Source organism: Schistocerca nitens, chromosome 8 (assembly GCF_023898315.1).
Source record: "Schistocerca nitens isolate TAMUIC-IGC-003100 chromosome 8, iqSchNite1.1, whole genome shotgun sequence".
In the NCBI taxonomy this organism is placed as follows: Eukaryota; Metazoa; Arthropoda; class Insecta; order Orthoptera; family Acrididae; genus Schistocerca; species Schistocerca nitens.
Genome location: NC_064621.1, coordinates 395,145,264 through 395,165,784, shown reverse-complemented (window position 1 = coordinate 395,165,784; position 20,521 = coordinate 395,145,264).

Sequence of the window (20,521 nt, the reverse complement as noted above, 5' to 3'; positions counted from 1 at the left end):
CGTCCGAAAGGAAAAGACATCACGCATTCACACAACATATATAAACCTGTCAGTGTTTCACGGTAGAATTAGAGCTCTTCAAGCATACCCCGCATTCTGATTTCCATCGCATCTCGTATGCTGCAAATAAATGAAATTTATCACATACTAAAATGATAACGCATGATGGACGAAGCAAGGACGCTATAAGAAGCAGAGTAGCACATACAAAGTGGCCATTCCTCTCTAATATAAAAGTCTACTACACGAATAAAGCTCCATTTGAGGTAGAAACTTCGGAGAATGTGCATTTTGATCAAAGCATTGAAGTAAGTAAAGGACCGTAGGAAAACCCCGAGATGTGATGTTACGGAAGGATTCTGATAGTTGAATAGACCGATAAGGTAAGAAATGAGAAAGCTTTCTCGAAAATACAGCAAGGAAACATTCGAAGTGTCTTCAGAAAATAACGCTGCAGCGTGTTTTTCTATTTCTTACGACTACATAAATTTTACCCACTTGAAAATAGTCCGCACTGGATATCATACACTTATGCTATCGCTTTTTTCAATCCCCGATCCACTGCATTATATTAATGTCCGAGTGTTCAGTGTCCCGCCGGAAGCTAACAACACTTAATTTCAGGAAGTGTTGATCCCGTATGGTGATACGAGAGGTATGCGACGCGAACTCTGGTGCATTCAACACTGGTTACTATGTTATAGGGTAATCCGCTCAGTGCAGTTGGTAGTCGAACGTAACATTCCTTCCCATCTACATGTCTGTGGCTACTCCATTCACATAACCAATTGTGAGCAAGTGGCAACATGGTTGTCTGCAATGAAGGTAGCCACCTTCGATCTAATTGCCTGCGGTAGGTATTTGTATTGAAGTTATCATTTCAACAACGGCAAAAAAAAAAAAAAAAAAAAAGGTTCGAATGGCTCTGAGCACTATGGGACTTAACAGCTATGGTCATCAGTCCCCTAGAACTTAAAACTACTTAAACCTAACTAACCTAAGGACATCACACAACACCCAGTCATCACGAGGCAGAGAAAATCTCTGACCCCGCCGGGAATCGAACCCGGGAACCCGGGCGCGGGAAGCGAGAACGCTACCGCACGACCACGGGCTGCGGACTTATACAACGTCGAAGAAAGATGTTAGCTGATATCGTTTTCGCTGCTCACGAGGTTGGTACCAAGTCTTCCTCGGGTGCAGTGGAACCACAGAGGGATGCGCTGCTTGGTGCTCTCGACTTTCCGCCTTTACCCTCGCATCATGGTCCTCAAACTGTTGTTGCCCAGCCGTCAGTGTCCGCTGTGCAACTTAAGAGGCGTCGTTCGCAAGGTGAAGAGGAATCGTATACATCTACTCCTCACCTACCCCTCCCTGAAGAAAATTTGCCGCTATCTTGTAGAGTTGAGTCCTGCATTCGTCATGGGTTCGACAATGCGGAAACAGCTGCTGAGCTCTCTCGTTTTTCTCCTAGTATTCCTCCCTTCTTTGAGGTAACTACTCCGGAACCTCCCAAGGGTGGGAACGTCATTGAGCCGTCTGTTGTTCCAGTGACTCAGCAGCAGAAAATTGGGACACCCCTAAAATTACCTGATACCTTGATGTCACCCATTCAGGTGACTTCGGTGCGACCAACTGTCGTTACTGCAGTAGAGGCGAGAGGTGGCCACAGAATCACACCTGTCGACACAGATGTTGTTGCCTACCCCCTCCCTTGTGTGTCGATCTGAGCTGAAAGAATCCCGTCCTTTGGAGTGGGCCTCTATAGTGTCCTTGTTTGTCACATACTTTGGTTAATGTTCGAGAACCGCCTACTTCCCCTAGTACCAATGCCGTATTTCCTCGTAGTCGCTGTAAACGACGCGTCCAACCTGATCTGGCGGTGTCCTGTAAAAAAATTCTTCTTTTTGCAGACCAACCCCAGGTCGGGTTCTAGAGGCAGCAATAGATTCTGACACACACCTATGACGTAATTCAGTTGGTCAGCAGCTCGAATTTCGTCCTTTGTTGTTAAAGTATGCAGGCTTTCTTTCTTTGAATGTTAATAGGATGAAATCTGACCTGCTGCTTGCTTTGCTACGTCAGGTTATCTAAAATTCTTTTGCGGATGACGCATTTCTACAAGAAGTACAATTTACTCGCTTTTCTCTCTCTCGTTTTTCCACTGTGCTTAATGTGGCTCCCGAATCTGACACGGGTTTTTCTTTTTTTAGGGAGGGCATCCCCATTGAAGGAAAAAATGCGGTCAAGGCATTAGGCTACCAAACTGGTGGTCCATGTTCGATTCTTGGTCGTGGCTTTTTTTCCATTTGACATTTTTTCAATGTATCCGATAATATTATGATACTGGAAATATCTTTCTTTTGCCTACTTTGACACAAAACCTCGGGAGGGATACGAGATAGGACTTTCGTAGATGATGATACTCAAACGACATGCAAAGTGAAAGTGATAACACTGAAACGTACTTCTCTTTGTCAACCCCGTGATGTTTACTTTTTCCGATAGCTACAGAATTCCATCGCACAACTTCACAGCAGAGCAGAGAATAACAAGATGGGAGGATGCTATCAAAATTAATGCGTTGGTCTATAACCAGCTGTCTACGATTGTGCTTCAAGATATGCCTTTATACGTACTCCTGGTACTCATCCAAATTGATATCTGACAGACCTGCTTTTAGTAATGTGAATGAGATATGTTTTCCACGAACAATCTACTGAGAAACATGTCAATGCAGCGACATTTCGTTCTCGTGTTGCCCATGGTGCGAGAAATAATTATGTTTTGCCTGTTTCTATGATACGTCTCACCCCACTGTTTGCGAGAATGCTGACGAATCGACGATCTGCTAGGGTTACTTAGTGATGTACTTTAGGCGTATTTTTGTAATACGTATCGCCGGCCGGGGTGGCCGAGCGGTTCTAGGCACTATAGTCTGGAACCGCGCGACCGCTACGGTCGCAGGTTCGAATCCTGCCTCGGGCATGGATGTGTGTGATGTACTTAGATTAGTTAGGTTTAAGTATTTCTAAGCTCTAGGGGACTGATGACCTCAGAAGTTAAGTCCCATAGTGCTCAGAGCCATTTGAACCATTTTGTAATACGTATCAAGATGCAAATAACTATCAATACATTAAAACACATATTAATTTGACTATTAATGACGTCTCCGTAATTTTACTTGAAAAGAAAGCAATGAAAAGTTTCTGATTATCAGATAAACCGAAAACAAATCGAATGAAAAAAAGTCACAACCAAGAAACGAACGCAGACGAAACCGCTGACCCCACTCTGCTAGACACGTTGAATGACGTGTTCACAAGCTACATTACGAAAACACAAAAACCTTAATAACTCAAATATTATTAACTTTGAACGCCATATTATATTAATAAAAATATTTGTTTTTAGACTATCTTTCCATCTATAGCACTGAAAATCTAGTTTTCCCGTTATCACTTTTGACCCATATCTTTTTTCAAAAATTTTGGAGTGTCTATCAAAAATGCGAAACACGTGTCATTTTATTTTCAACCAAGGAAGTCCTTGCAAAACTTGATAAAAATCTATGACCCACATTCCAGACCCTCCCCTTGTTTGAGCTTTTTCCTTGAACATTCTAGGGCTGACAGTATCATATGCAGAACGTAAGTTTACCAGAGCTATACCTGTTACTTGTTTGTTTCCAGACCAAGAAGAACTAATAACTGGAAAAATGTGACATCTGTCATGCACGTTACAATGGTTGCAGTGAGCGCATGTAGGTGTAGAACTGTACAGTGGCTTACAGAGTATGTCTGTAGATGTACGGCGGAACAGCCATGTGAACGCTCGACTTTGGGAGACGCAGGCAGTTCGCGCGATGCATGCTGGGACAGGGGCAGTGTTGGAGAAGCCGCCCCCGCTTCCGCCAGGATCTGCAGCTCGCTGGTTGGGGGCGGCCACCCCCTCGCACCGCTCGTTTGTCTTCCGGCAGCGCGCTGACAAATGCGGCCGCTCGCTGCGGAATTTTTCAGCTGTCGAGCCGCACTCCGGTGTTGGCTCTGCCTCAGACTTCTGTTTCACTGAGGGGACACTGGTGCGACACCGGCGTCTGTGTCGAGGAGGCGTTACTGTCACACACACACACACACACACACACACACCTATCGACAGTTCACTCGCTGTGTCGAAATTCTTTAGACAATGTTTTCTGTACCCTCATCCTTTCTTTATATTTTCAGTTGTGTGATGCAATGTGTTGGCCACTTCATAAATTACTTTATTCATACTCAGCAAACTGTAAGAGTAGTTGCTGAAAAAAATCAGCAGTCACTTGCACAAAAGAAATCTTACTTCTTGACCCGTTTCAAGCACCTAGTGCCCATTTTCATGGCATGAGAATTATCTTATTATTAGCGAGCGTCAAAAATAAACAGGTGTACGCAGAAATGGTTCAAATGGCTCTAAGCACTATGGGACTTAACTTCTGAGGTCATCAGCGCCTAGGCTTAGAACTACTGATACTTCACTAACGTAAAGACATCACACACATCCATGCCCGAGGCAGCATTCGAAACTGCGAAAGTAGCAGCAGCGCCAACGCCGACTTCGTGCCAGACCTCCCCGACCGACATCGATACCTCTCCTCAGCGCAGCACTCCGTGAAGAATGGGCTGCCATTCCCCAGCACCTGATTGAACGTATGCCTGCGAAAGTGGAAGCTGTCATCAAGGCTAAGATTGGGCGTGCACCATATTGAATTCCAGCATTACCGATGGAGGGCACCACGAACTTGTAAGTAATTTTCAGCCAGGTGTCCGGATACTTTTGGTCACATAGTGTAACGAGCGGACTACAGCGTAAGGCAACCAACGAGACTCATCGGAATCAAGTTGATGAACTAATCAGAGAAATATTAGAACAAATAAACCCTCGGTCACGAATATGAAGTCAAAAATTGACCAGGTTTCGACACTACTATGAGCATCGTCTTCAGAATTAAACTAACTGTTCTAAAATATAATAGGTATATAAGACATTAATAAACTAAAGTGTGTACTGACTGGAAAGAGAGGCAGTGCTTACAAGTCACATTCTAAAAAAATCTAAGCCGGAATGTGACTTGTAAGTACTGCCTCTCTTTCCAGTCAGTACACACTTTAGTTTATTAATGTCTTATATACCTATTATATTTTAGAACAGTTAGTTTAATTCTGAAGACGACGCTCATAGTAGTGTCGAAACCTGGTCAATTTTTGACTTCATATTCGTGACCGAGGGTTTATTTGTTCTAATATTTCTCTGATTAGTTCATCAACTGGATTCCGATGAGTCTCGTTGGTTGCCTTACGCTGTAGTCCGCTCGTTACACTATGTGACCAAAAGTATCCGGACACCTGGCTGAAAATTACTTACAAGTTCGTGGTGCCCTCCATCGGTAATGCTGGAATTCAATATGGTGCACGCCCAATCTTAGCCTTGATGACAGCTTCCACTCTCGCGGGCATACGTTCAATCAGGTGCTGGAAGGTCTTTTGGGGAATGGCAGCCCATTCTTCACGGAGTGCTGCGCTGAGGAGAGGTATCGATGTCGGTCGGGGAGGTCTGGCACGAAGTTGGCGTTCCAAAACATCTCAAAGGTGCTCAATAAGATTCAGGCAGCACTCTGTGCAGGCCAGCCCATTACACTGATGTTATCGTAGTGTAACCACTCAGCCACAGGCCGTTCATTATGAACAGGTGCTCGATCCTGTTGAAAGATACAATCGCCATCCCCAGATTGCTCTTCAACAGTGGGAAGCAAGAAGGTGCTTAAAACATCAATGTGGGCCTGTGCGTGATAGTGCCACGCAAAAGAACAAGGGTTGCAAGCACCCTCCATGGAAAACACGACCACACCATATCACCACCGCCTCCAAATTTTACTGTTGACACTACACATGCTGGCAGATGCCGTTCACCGGGAATTCGCCATACCCACACACTGCCATCGTATTGCCACATTGTGTACCGTGATTCGTCACTCCACACAACGTTTTTCCACTGTTCAGTCGACCAATGTTCACGCTCCTTACACCAAGCCTGGCGTCGTTTAGCTTTTACCAGCGTGACGTGTGGCTTATGAGCAGCCGCTCGGCCATGAAATCGAAATTTTCTCACCTCCCGCCTGTCATAGTATTGGCAGTAGATCTTGATGCAGTTTGGAATTCCAGTGTGATGGTCTGGATAGATGTCTGCCTATTACTCTATTACACATTACGACCCTCCTCAGCTGTCGGCTGTCTCTGTCAGTGAACAGACGAGGTCGGTTTGTACGCTTTTGTGCTGTACGTGTCCCTTCACGTTTCCACTTCACTATCACATAGGAAACAATGGACCTAGGGATGTTTAGGAGTGTGGAATTCTCGCGCATAAACGTTTGACACAAGTGGCATCCAATAACCTGACCACATTAGAAGTCCATGAGTTCCGTGGAGCTCCCCATTCTGCTCTCTCGCGATCTAATGACTAATGAGGTCGCTGAATGGAGTACCTGGCAGTAGGTGGCAGCACAATGCACCTATCATGAAAAACGTATGTTTTTGGGGGTGTCCGGACACTTTTGATCATGTAGTGTATCTTTGGTACGATGACGAGCAAACCAACTTGGGACATTGCTGATATCTATACTGTAATCACCGTAGACAGCTTTCATTCTCCTATGAATTTCAGTTGGAGGCACGTTCTTCGCGGTTAGAAAATCGATTGCTGTACGCTATTGCTCACACATTGACAGAGTTATATTACACTCCGCCAGGTTAAACTATACAGTCTGGAGCCCTCTAGCGGCAGACCTATGCAACTGGCATCAGCAAAATGAGAAATTCGATCTGGTAGTATGCGTGGTGGAGCTGCATTCATGGATGGGTCTAATCAGGGAGATTCCATTGGTTCCTCTGCTGTTTTCCCGGATCGCTTCCTCAAGATTCTGTTGCCTCAAGAGTTCACTGTATTCGACGCCGAATTATCCGCGATCTTGAGGGCGCTGGAGCGGAGGACATGTACGCTACCTGCTAAATTCCTCGTCTGTTCAGACTCCGTGCGTGCCCTTCAGGCTCTGCTTGTATCCATCCCAGACCAGAATATCCAGGACACACTTAACTTGGATACCAGGGAACATCGTTCTTGCGGACAACGAAAGGGCGGATGTAGCAGCCAAGGGGGCATATCGCGATCCTCAGTTAATTCAGTGTACCATCCCTCTGTATGCTATCGTGTCGCTGTTGAAGTACAGAGTCATAGTTCAAAAGGCTGTGAGCCCTATGGGACTTAAGAACTGAGGTCATCAGTCCACTAGACTTAAAACTACTTAAACCTAACTAACTTAAGGATATAACACGCATCCATGCCCTAGAATGGATTCGAAACTGCGACCGTAGCAGTCGAACGGTTCCAGACTGAAGCGCGTAGAAACGCTCGGTCACAGCGGCCCGCTACAGAGTCATGTGTCGATGGGAATATTAGTGGCTAGAAGTGACAGACAATAAGCGCCGTCTAGTACAGCCTACAGAGCGGTCATGGTGTACCTCTTCCGAGCCACGCAGACGCGACGAGAATCTCCTTACTGGTCTTCGCATAGGCTACAGCATTATGACGAATTCCTCACTAGCGGTGCGATCTAAGGCGCCTTCTTACGGTTCACGCGGATCTGCCCATCGGAGGTTCGAATCCTCCCTGGGTGCTTGTGTTGTCCTTAGCGCAAGTTAGATTAAGTAGTGTGTAAGCTTAGGGACGGATGACCTCAGCAGTTTGGCCCCATAGGACTTACCACAAATTTCCAAAACTTTCTTATGACGAATGGCTTCTTGCTCCGGCGAGAAGACACTGCGATGTGCAGTGCTTGTGTTGTACTTACTACTGTGGGCCACATTTTATTAGAAGTGTTTTACTATCAAACCAGACAGAGTGGCTAATTTGCCAGCAGATCTGTCCTCTATTTGAAGTAACGTTCGAACGAATGAGGTATAAGTTTTAACGTTTTGTGATTTGTCCAACTTGTTTCCAAAATTTTAGCGAGACTCTTTAACGTGTTAACTGGGTGACTGCCCCATCCACTTTTTTTTCCCGTGAGTAGTCTGCCAGTAACTTTCCCAGTGCCTTCCTTTTAGCTCCTCTGTCGTCTTACTTCTGTTTTAATGCCACGTGTAACACCTTTCCCCCTTCTCCGCTGCCTTAAGGCGTGTGAGATAAGAGTGACAGTGTGGGTCAGTGCGAGCGATGTGGGAGTGAGTGAATGTTTCACGACAATTTTAGTAATTTTATTTACATTAACCTTTTGGAACTGCAGCTTAGTTTTTTCCGAGTTTACAGTTAAAATTATTGGATATAGGTTCCACACATTTTTTTCTTCTAACCCAAACATGTTTCGTACCTCTGTGCCACCATCAGTGGGTTTTTTTTCTTGAAAACTTAAAATGTGGACATATTTTACGTTGTAATTGATGTAACACAGCGAGGCCTAAGTTCAGTTTTTGTTCGTTTTTGTTCTAACCTTGATTTTAGATTATATGGTTTTGCGCGACCATCTGTATGGTGGCCTGCACTGATGGCCTGCCATCTGTAAACCAAACTATGTAAATGTGAATTTCATCGCCGAGTTAACAGATCTCTCCATGAAAAAAAAATGTGATTTTTGGCGTTCTGAGGGCACTGCACACACATATTAATGTACTTCGTGTAATTTCGAATTTACAAACGCCATTTCATTTGGCAAAACGCGGTGAGCACTATGTTATTGTGTGTCCCCACCCCGTCAGCGTTCATTTTTTTCTGAGAGAGTTTAGAGCCGAACTTGAATTTTGTCCCCCCCCCCCCGCCCCCCCCCCCTGCCATTCTCCCTGCCACTCTCCCTGTCTGCTGTCGCGTCCCAGCACAGCCTCACTATACCAGAATGAAGTAAGTGCGAACTGTGTAGCGCAATTGGGACGTTAAAGACAATGGGTTAGTTATAAATTGCTGTCAACCTTTATATCGGAGATGAGAGGGAGAGAATCTCCTTGGTTTGAAGCAAATAAGTTTCCTGAAAACAGGTTACAGAATTGCAATAGGCAGAAAAGATTGGTTAGTTTCTATCACGTTTATTCTCACATATACTTATGTGAGGTGTTGGACCTTAAACCCCTTAGTAAGATTCAGTCTATTTATTCGGACTTGCTACTTCAAAGCTAATTGCTGGTACATATAAGAAACAAGTACAAAGCAATTACTTGTTCTTGGTTAGCACTGAATTCTCTCTAAGTAATTGAGACAAAGACTGACAGCCTCTGTTCAACACTATTCCAATGAAACTCCAAAAATCCTACTTGACCTGCAGTTCCTGAGTGTCCACCAGAGTCATCTCCGTCTTCTCATAGTTGAAGTCTTTATCAGCTGTATCGGCTGCCATGGGCCTACTCGGCTCTGCTGGCGTCTCACTGCGGAATCTCCAAACGGCCGGCACTGGCTCTGAATCTACATCTGAATCTCTGCTTCTAGCTATTCCGCTGCCTGGCCTTTTATTTCGTTTCTCATGTACTTTGGTGCACATGAGTTAATTTGTTTTACACGGCCCTTTCATTTCTGAGTGATCGGATTGCACAACAATGCCTATGGTTCCATACGACACTCTCGTTTCTAGTCGGTCAGCTTGTGCAAGAATGCCTTCGGTTCCACACGACACTTTCGTTTCTAGCTGCACACAACTTAATTGGGTTCCACACGAGTCTTTTCCGCATGTGACTGACACTCTCTCTTGTTGTATTACCGCCCTGGTGTTTGCGTCTTCCATTGCGCAAGTTTGATTCATGCTGCTTCCTCTGGCAGGAAGTCAAACACTAAGCTCAACAAGCCATACTAGGCAGTCTCCGCCGCTTATCTTGTCCCTACGTCCTGGTGGACTGTTTCTTAATGTCAGCTGGCTGTTTGCCTATGGAGCCTGGACTCTTATTATGGTTACAAAAGCAAGAATAAAAGCTAAAATTTTCTACGGTCACAACACTGTATATGCGCGCACAGGTGTGTGTGTGTGTGTGTGTGTGTGTGTGTGTGTGTGTGTGTTTGTGTGTGTGTGTGTGTGTGTGTGTGTGTGTGTGTGTGAGCTCCTTTAGCTGTCTGTGTTTTTTCTGTAAAGCTCCTTTAATGTGTTGAAATAATGTGTTTTTATTTAAAGCTCGTTTGCCTTCGGTTATTGCCTTTTGTATGTTAGTTTGTGGTACAGACTATCGCTGGATTTCAGCATTTTCGGGTAAGAAGAAGAAATAGTGTTTTTGCATAAAAGGTGGAACCTACATTCAATAATATTCCACATTAGTTTCTGTTAATTTGTATAAGGGCGCTGATAAACTCGTCGTTGACCGCCCTAAAGCTCCAAACACACACACACACACGCGCACACACACACACACACACAATGTGTATTAGATGTAATATCTCAACCGATATTGAGAGCAGGATAACAAATTCGGCGATTGAGATTTTCACTCTGCAGCGGAGTGTGCGCTGATATGAAACTTCCTGGCAGATTAAAACTGTGTGCCGGACCGAGACTCGAACTCGGGACCTTTGCCTTTCGCGGGCAAGTGCTCTACCAACTGAGCTACCCAAGCACGACTCACGCCCCGTCCTCACAGCTTTACTTCTGCCAGTGACTCGTCTCCTACCTCCCAAACTTCACAGAAACTCTCCTGCGAACCATGCAGAACTGGAACTCCTGAAAGAAAGGATATTGCGGAGACATGGCTTAGCCACAGCCTGGTGGACGTTTCCAGAATGAGACGGGGGCAGGGCGTGAGTCGTGCTTGGATAGCTGAGTTGGCAGAGCACTTGCCCGCGAAAGGCAAAGGTCCCGAGTTCGAGTCTCTGTCCGGCACACAGTTTTAATCTGCCAGGAAGTTTCAAATTCGGAGATACTGCTTGTCAGCGAGTCATCGTGTTCCTTTTGTGTAGTTAGACACATGTTATGTAACGTAGACTGAATAAAGGAAAAGAAAGAGAAAACAATCATCCAAACAGATTCCTTCCCAGTCGCCACATCAGCTAGTCCCATCGACAGAGGGACTTTCTGTACGAATCCAGGCGTGCCAAGCGCTCTCTGCGCGTCAGATGGCTCGTGGCGTTGCTCTGCGTGTCGTGACGCGGTCGCCGCAGGTCGTGCCTCCCAGTGTGGGCGCCCCACGGTCTGCTCAGCCAGAAGCGGCGCCGGCTGCCCTCTCCAAAAGGCGGCGTATGGCTGACGCTGGCGCTGGCGGTGGGGCCACTGGCCGAGTCCGCGCCCTGCTGAATATGGATTGTGGCGCCTTTGAGAGTCAGCGAGCGGCCCGGCCGAGGTGGGGACAGGGCGCCGCCTCCACCACCACCCCACTGTCGCCGCCCCCGCCACCCACCGACGCACCGATGGGCGCGAAATTGGCTGAGCTGGCCGGTGCCGGTGCTGGGGCCGGAGCTGGTGCCGCTGTCGATCGATGGGGCGGCAAATCTGGGACCCCCTCATCCCGGCGACCCATTTTTATCCCCGCCTGGCCTCGCCCCGGCTTCCAGGCGACAGCCGGAGAGGCGCAAGAAAGATGTAGAAGAATGTTCGCCGGCCTGTTGAAATAATAGAAGGGGAATTATGCGCCGGATTAGCTCGTTATCGGGCTTCGCGCTTCGTCAGCGGTGACCTGCGAGGACTTGGTGGCACGGGGAGTGAGAGAAAGGGACCTGCCGAGGAGCGGGGGTGGAGATTTTCTCACTCAGTGGATTAAAATCTCCGCAGCCTCGTGGTGCCCAGGGACGAGGGAAACGACTGCCCTCGACGTTTTGCGTGCAAAGAAATTTCCCAGTACCGTTCTCTGTGTAAACTTTTTTTGAAAAGAATGTTGGAGATTTGAAAAGTAATTTGGCTGTTAGATTCTGGTTATTAGCGTACTTGTAACTTCCGCTTCTACAAACATAGTTCCCAAGTCACAGAGCAGTGCATGACGAAGAGTACCTTCTGCCGCAGCTGGTCACTCCCTTTCCTGCTCTACTGCCTAGTGAAGCTACGGAAAACATGGGTACGTCTGGCTATAACCAAATATCTTATCACCATAGCTCATGTGGGCAACGGCCTTGCCTCAGTGAATACACCGGTTCCCGTGAGATCACCGATGTTAAGCGCTGTCGGGTATGGCCCGCACTTGGATGGGCGACCATCGAACCGCCTTGCGCTGTTTCCATTTTTCGGGGTGCACTCAGCCTCATGATGCCAATTGAGGAGCTACTCGACCCAATAGCAGCGGCTCCGGTCAAAGAAAACCATCATAACGACCGGGACAGCAGTGACCACACGCCCCTCCTATCTGCATCCTCAACTGAGGATGGCGCGGCGGTCGGATGGTCCCTATGGGCCACTTGTTGCCTGAAGACGGAGTGCTTATAGCTCATGTGACAGGTATTCACAAAGTTCTCAGTGTCACCTCCAAAGAGATCAGACTGTAACATTGAAACATCCTGTCACTACTCTGCATATTCAGTACTAGAGATTTTTCCCAATGATGAATAACTGGATGGAGACCTTGCTTATAGACGTACAAGGGGTCCGAACCACAGATCAGAATGTTGTCAAATATGAACAGGATATTATTGACGCAGGGGGAAACATCATGGAAGAAAAAAAAAGTTAACGAAAATTTTAGCAATATGTAGCGCTATAAGCGTCTTAACGTAAATGGTGTCGGCTATAAATGACAGATGAACTGCAATACGACGGCTATGGTTCGAGATGCTCCTTAGAATATCTGTACTGTTGTCAAGCCCATCCACCACGACAAGGTTGTACCACAACGCATGGGAAAAATCGGTTTTTTACCCTCGTGAGGCCAAAATCCTCGTAAAAAACGAAATGACATCGTTTTCTAACTGTCGTGAGACTGGCACAAGACATGTTCAATGTGCTGCCCACCATTTCCTGCCACGAGGTCAAATCAAGAAACAGTGTATTCCACAACAGATAAAAGGGTGCCGGGGATCACGTTTAGAATGCGTTGCTCAGTGTGTGCGTTTAGTTCAGCTACGTTCATTGTTCCAGTACAAAATAGAACATATTTCGGATAACCCCACTGCCAGAAGTCTGACGGATTACATAAGGTTATCTGGACTGCAAGGCTACCGGAAAATAACGGTTGGTAACTCTGGAATTTCCGAAATGCCTCCGCAGCGGCCGCTTCACTGGATTTGCAGTTCGCAGAGGAGCGCCGTCTTGCATAAAAATGGTCCTACCGACACATACGTGCTCTTGTAGGGTTTGAAAGACATCGGTGAGCAGAAGACGCTCGTAGTGTTTACCAGTGACTTTATAGGTAACGGGACCCGCTGGACTCATCTCCTCCAAACCCGCACCACATAGTCGCCTTTGCAGAACGAAGTGCTACTGTTGGACGTGTGTGCGGATTTTCCGTTGTCCATATTCTGCGTATCGACATGTCCTTGGAAATGTTCCTCATGTATCCACAGAATATTCCATGGCCACTCATTGTCAACTTCCATGCAACCAAGAATTTTCTGAGCGAACGTCTGTCTTAATGGCAGATGAGCAAGAAGCAACTTCTGAACTTGGGAGATTTTGTGTTGATGACAATGTAGGATATTACGTAGGATTTTATGCACTGTGATCGCAGGCATGCCCAACGTTCGGGCAATTCTCCGTGCTCTACTTATTTGCACACCAACAATCGCCCTCACCCGCAATGTTGTGGCCATGTCTTTTACAACATCAGATGAACTGCTTTTCTCCCTCTGACGCACTGCACTTCAAAAGAACGTCTCTTTTCGAATTTTTTAGTAATTTTCTCCAAACCCTTATCAGACATCGGAGCAATGCGTTTTTTCAGACCCTAGTGTCCGAACTTCTGCAGGGCTATTAGTGCACAGTCACCGTCCTTGTAAAAGAGCATTACTAGAAGCGCACGATCCTTCATGGAAACAACCACGTTTGGTGTCTCGAGCGTAAGCTGAGGGATAACTGTGTGCCACGTATCTGTTGGTATGTAAAGTTCAACGCTTACAGCGCCATCTGTTGGTCAAACTTTCGTTAACATTTTTGTTTCATGATGTCTCCTCGTATGTACACCATGTATGCGTTTTGGAACCTTCCACGTCGAAAATCATTTCATCATCATTATGGAAATGCGTGACACGCAGTGGCGCCTCTTTCCATCATCTTTCAGGTTATAACGATTATAAACCTTCTTCACTGATCATAAATATATCGTTCTCTTACTGTCTTTTATTATGACTCTCTGGTCGCACTAGCTAAATTACGTGATCTTCAATGTCTTTCGTAACATCTGTTTTGGGACTGGGAAATAAAGCAATAATGTTAACACTTTGAACACAACTCTAGAGCAAACTGAACTCTCTGTCTAATGTTAACCGCATTAGTCGTCGTACCTCTTCGAGAGCGTTTAGTGGACAAACCAAGGGTTCACTGTATCCGGAAACACTCCACTTCATACCTTCAATTACCGTTCTGCTAATTATTGTTTTCCGCTAAACCATAGTGATTTGCCACAAAGCCAGGAACCAGTGCTAACTCACATTGAGAACGTTCCTCCCAAAAAGCAGTAATTCTACATCTACATCTATACTCCGCGAGCCACCTTACGGTGTGTGGCGGAGGGTACTTATTGTACCACTATCTGATCCCCCCTTCCCTGTTCCATTCCCGAATTGTGCGTGGGAAGAACGACTGCTTGTAAGTCTCCGTATTTGCTCTAATTTCTCGGATCTTTTCGTTGTGATCATTACGCGAGATATATGTGGGCGGTAGTAATATGTTGCCCATCTCTTCCCGGAATGTGCTCTCTCGTAATTTCGATAATAAACCTCTCCGTATTGCGTAACGCCTTTCTTGAAGTGTCCGCCACTGGAGCTTGTTCAGCATCTCCGTAACGCTCTCGCGCTGACTAAATGTCCCCATGACGAATCGCGCTGCTTTTCGCTGGATCATGTCTATCTCTTCTATTAATCCAACCTGGTAAGGGTCCCATACTGATGAGCAATACTCAAGAATCGGACGAACAAGCGTTTTGTAAGCTACTTCTTTCGTCGATGAGTCACATTTTCTTAGAATTCTTCCTATGAATCTCAACCTGGCGCCTGCTTTTCCCACTATTTGTTTTATGTGATCATTCCACTTCAGATCGCTCCGGATAGTAACTCCTAAGTATTTTACGGTCGTTACCGCTTCCAATGATTTACCACCTATGGCATAATCGTACTGGAATGGATTTCTGCCCCTATGTATGCGCATTATATTACATTTATCTACGTTTAGGGAAAGCTGCCAGCTGTCGCACCATGCATTAATCCTCTGCAGGTCCTCCTGGAGTACGTATGAGTCTTTTGATGTTGCTACTTTCTTGTAGACAACCGTGTCATCTGCAAATAGCCTCACGGAGCTACCGATGTTGTCAACTAAGTCATTTATGTAAATTGTAAACAATAAAGGTCCTATCACGCTTCCCTGCGGTACTCCCGAAATTACCTCTACATCTGCAGATTTTGAACCGTTAAGAATGACATGTTGTGTTCTTTCTTCTAGGAAATCCTGAATCCAATCACAAACCTGGTCCGATATTCCGTAAGCTCGTATTTTTTTCACTAAACGTAAGTGCGGAACCGTATCAAATGCCTTCCTGAAGTCCAGGAATACGGCATCAATCTGCTCGCCAGTGTCTACGGCACTGTGAATTTCTTGGACAAATAGGGCGAGCTGAGTTTCACATGATCTCTGTTTGCGGAATCCATGTTGGTTATGATGAAGGAGATTTGTATTATCTAAGAACGTCATAATACGAGAACATAAAACATGTTCCATTATTCTACAACAGATTGACGTAAGCGAAATAGGCCTATAATTATTCGCATCTGATTTATGACCCTTCTTGAAAATGGGAACGACCTGCGCTTTCTTCCAGTCGCTAGGTACTTTACGTTCTTCCAGAGATCTACGATAAATTGCTGATAGAAAGGGGGCAAGTTCTTTAGCATAATCACTGTAGAATCTTACGGGTATCTCGTCTGGTCCGGATGCTTTTCCGCTACTAAGTGATAGCAGTTGTTTTTCAATTCCGATATCGTTTATTTCAATATTTTCCATTTTGGCGTCCGTGCGACGGCTGAAGTCAGGGACCGTGTTACGATTTTCCGCAGTGAAACAGTTTCGGAACACTGAATTCAGTATTTCTGCCTTTCTTCGGTCGTCCTCTGTTTCGGTGCCATCGTGGTCAACGAGTGACTGAATAGGGGATTTAGATCCGCTTACCGATTTTACATATGACCAAAACTTTTTAGGGTTCTTGTTTAGATTGTTTGCCAATGTTTTATGTTCGAATTCGTTGAATGCTTCTCTCATTGCTCTCTTTACGCTCTTTTTCGCTTCGTTCAGCTTTTCCTTATCAGCTATGATTCGACTATTCTTAAACCTATGATGAAGCTTTCTTTGTTTCCGTAGTACCTTTCGTACATGATTGTTATACCACGGTGGATCTTTCCCCTCGCTTTGGACCTTAGTCGGTACGAACTTATCTAAGGCGTACTGGACGATGTTTCTGAATTTTTTCCATTTTTGTTCCACATCCTCTTCCTCAGAAATGAACGTTTGATGGTGGTCACTCAGATATTCTGCGATTTGTGCCCTATCACTCTTGTTAAGCAAATATATTTTCCTTCCTTTCTTGGCATTTCTTATTACACTTGTAGTCATTGATGCAACCACTGACTTATGATCACTGATACCCTCTTCTACATTCACGGAGTCGAAAAGTTCCGGTCTATTTGTTGCTATGAGGTCTAAAACGTTAGCTTCACGAGTTGGTTCTCTAACTATCTGCTCGAAGTAATTCTCGGACAAGGCAGTCAGGATAATGTCACAAGAGTCTCTGTCCCTGGCTCCAGTTCTGATTGTGTGACTATACCATTCTATACCTGGTAGATTGAAGTCTCCCCCTATTACAATAGTATGATCACGAAACTTCTTCACGACGTTCTGCAGGTTCTCTCTGAGGCGCTCAACTACTACGGTTGCTGATGCAGGTGGTCTATAGAAGCATCCGACTATCATATCTGACCCACCTTTGATACTTAACTTAACCCAGATTATTTCACATTCGCATTCGCTAATAACTTCACTGGATATTATTGAATTCTTTACTGCTATAAATACTCCTCCACCATTGGCGTTTATCCTATCCTTGCGGTATATATTCCATTCTGTGTCTAGGATTTCGTTACTGTTCACTTCCGGTTTTAACCAACTTTCCGTTCCTAATACTATATGCGCACTATTTCCTTCAATAAGAGATACTAATTCAGGAACCTTGCCCTGGATACTCCTGCAGTTTACCAATATTACGTTGACTTTTCCTGTTTTTGGTCTCTGAGGACGGACGTTCTTTATCAACGATGATAATGTCCTCTCTGGTAAGCCGTCAGGTATTTTATCGTTTCGCCCAAGGGGGGGTCCCTCTAACCTAAAAAACCCCCGTGTGCACGCCACACGTACTATGCTACCCTAGTAGCTGCTTCCGGTGTGTAGTGCACGCCTGACCTGTCTAGGGGGGCCCTACAGTTCTCCACCCAATAACGGAGGTCGATGAATTTGCAACCATTATAGTCGCAGAGTCGTCTGAGCCTCTGGTTTAGACCCTCCACACGGCTCCAAACCAGAGGACCGCGATCGACTCTGGGCACTATGCTGCAGATATTAAGCTCAGCTTGCACTCCGCGTGCGATGCTGGTTGTCTTCACCAAATCAGCCAGTCGCCGGAAGGAACCAAGGATGGCCTCAGAACCCAAGCGGCAGGCGTCATTCGTTCCGACATGTGCTACTATCTGCAGCCGGTCACACCCAGTGCGTTCAATAGCTGCCGGAAGGGCCTCCTCCACATTACGGACGAGACCCCCCGGCAAGCACACCGAGTGCACACTGGCATTCTTCCCCGACCTACCCGCTATTTTCCTAAGGGGCTCCATAACCCGCCTAACGTTGGAGCTCCCTATAACTAATAGGCCCGCCCTCTGTGACTGTCGGGACCTTGCCGGAGAATCGGCCACTGGCCCAACAGGCGAGGCATCCTGTGGTGGCTCGGAAACGATGTCATCACCACTAGGAAGTACCCCGTACCTGTTGGAAAGGGGTAAGGCAGCTGCCACGCGGCCAGATCCCACCTTCGCCTTTCGGCCAGGCACGCGCGAGCCCACCACTGTCCGCCATTCACCCTGGAGTGATGGCTGACCGGTAAGATGCTCACTGCCGGAAGACGCAGCGACATCAGGGGTTCCATGCGATTCCAAGGCCACCGAAGTAGGCATAGGTCTCACCACAGTTGCCCCAACGCCACTACGAGCCGAGGCCTGCGCCTCGAGCTCGATGAGCCTAACAGACAAAGCCTCCACCTGCCCCCGAAGAGTGGCCAATTCTCCTTGCGTCCGCTCACAACAACCACAGTCCCTACACATGACTATGTTTACCCTACAAGCGAACGGTGTACTCGCCTTATTAGCAGCAGGAAATCGAAGTGCTCTCTCACTGACGGTCTAACCGACACTGAGCTGTTCTAACCAAACAAACAAAAGCCTGTACGATACGAGGGTCGATAGCAACGGCGATACTGTACACTACACTGTTATTAAAATAAAAGGTTGTGTCTAGTAGGCACTCAAACACGCAAGAAATTACAAAAATAAAATAGTAACTACCCAGATAACTGAGAATAAGTTGTACCTGTTTGAAGCTCGTAAAAATGTGTAACAAGCGAACGGTGTACTCGCCTTATTAGCAGCAGGAAATCGAAGTGCTCTCTCACTGACGGTCTAACCGTCTTGCTGATAATACCGGCCGCCACGTCCTGTAGGGACGAATTTTCATTGAGAACAGTTAATGAATTTATCTTGTAACTAACGCAGTTCAACTGATGAAGATGCCGGGATTTCGTAGCTATAAGCGACTGAGCTCAAACACAACAGAAAGGTTTCACAATTAATTTAACCGTGAACAGTTAACATGAGGCCCACTCTAATAAACCGGAGCAGGCTACATTCCACTCCTGAACCGCTCTTTTATTTCCATCATTCCTTCTTTGATGTACTGATTGAACTGCCTTACAGTCTTTCTCATCCGAGCGTTTGTTTTTGGTCGTCCATTCTTACTATTCGTTCTTGGCTTTTGTACATACTGTGTATTACCCGTCTCTCTCTATAGCTTACCCGTGTTTTTCTCATAATTTCGAACATTTGTACCATTTTACATTCTCGAACGATTTTTACAGCTCGACAAATCCTAAGAACGTGTCTGGAGTATTCTTTAGCCTTGCCTCCATTGTCAGCCGCAACGTCAGAACTGCCTCTCTGGTGCCTTTACCTCTCCTAAAGCCAAACTGATCATCACCTGACACATCCTCAATTTTCTTTTCCGTTCTTCTGTATATTATTATTAAAGCAACTTTAATGCATGAGCTGTTAAGCTGATAATTCTCGCACTTGTCAGCTCTTGCAGCCTTCAGAACTGTGTGGATGGTATTTTTCCAAAAGTTAGATGTATGCGACCAGACTCATACATTGTACACATGAACTTGAACAGTCGTTTTGTTGCCAATTTCCCTCAATAATTTTAGAAACTCTGATGGAATGTTACCTATCCCTTCTCCATTATTTGACCTAAAGTCCTCCAAAGTTCTATTAAATTCTGGTTCTAACGCTGGATTCCTTATCTCTTCTAAATCCAATTCTGTTTCTTCTTCTATGACATCAGACAAATCTTTCCCCTCTTAGAGGCCTTCAACGAGCTCTTTCACCTATCCGCTCTCTCCTCTGCATTTAACAGTGTAATTCCCGTTGCACTCTTAATGTTACCATCCTTGCATTTAATGTCACTGAAGGTTGTTTTGACTTTCCTGTATGCTGAGTCTGTCCTTCCGAGAATCATTTCTTTTTAGATGTCTTCACATTTTTCCTGCAGCCATTTTGTCTTAGCTTCCCTGCACTTCCTATTTTGACTTGTATTTCTGTTTTCCTGAGTTCCCCTGAACATTTTTGTACTTCCTCCATTCATCAGTCAACTGAAGTATTTTTTCTGTTGCACATGGTTTCTTCGGTGTTACCTTCTTTGTACCTAAGATTTCCTTCCCAACTTCTGTGTTGGCTCTTTTTACAGATGTCCATTTCTCTTCTACTGTACTTCCTACGGAGCTATTCCTTATTGTTGTATCTATATCCTTAGAGAACTTCAAGCCTATCTCGTCAATCCTTAGTACTTCCGTATCCCAATTTTCTGTGTATTGAATCTTCCTGCCTAATGTCTTAAACTTCAGTCTACTCTTCATCAGTGCTGTATTGTGACCTGAGTCTATATCTGCCCCTGGATATGCCTTACAATCTAGTATCTAATTTCGGAACCTCTGTCTGACCATGATGTAATGTAACTTAAATCTTCCCGTATCACCCGGCATTTTCCAAGTATACCTCCTCCTCTTGTGTTTCTTGAACAGGGTATTCACTATTA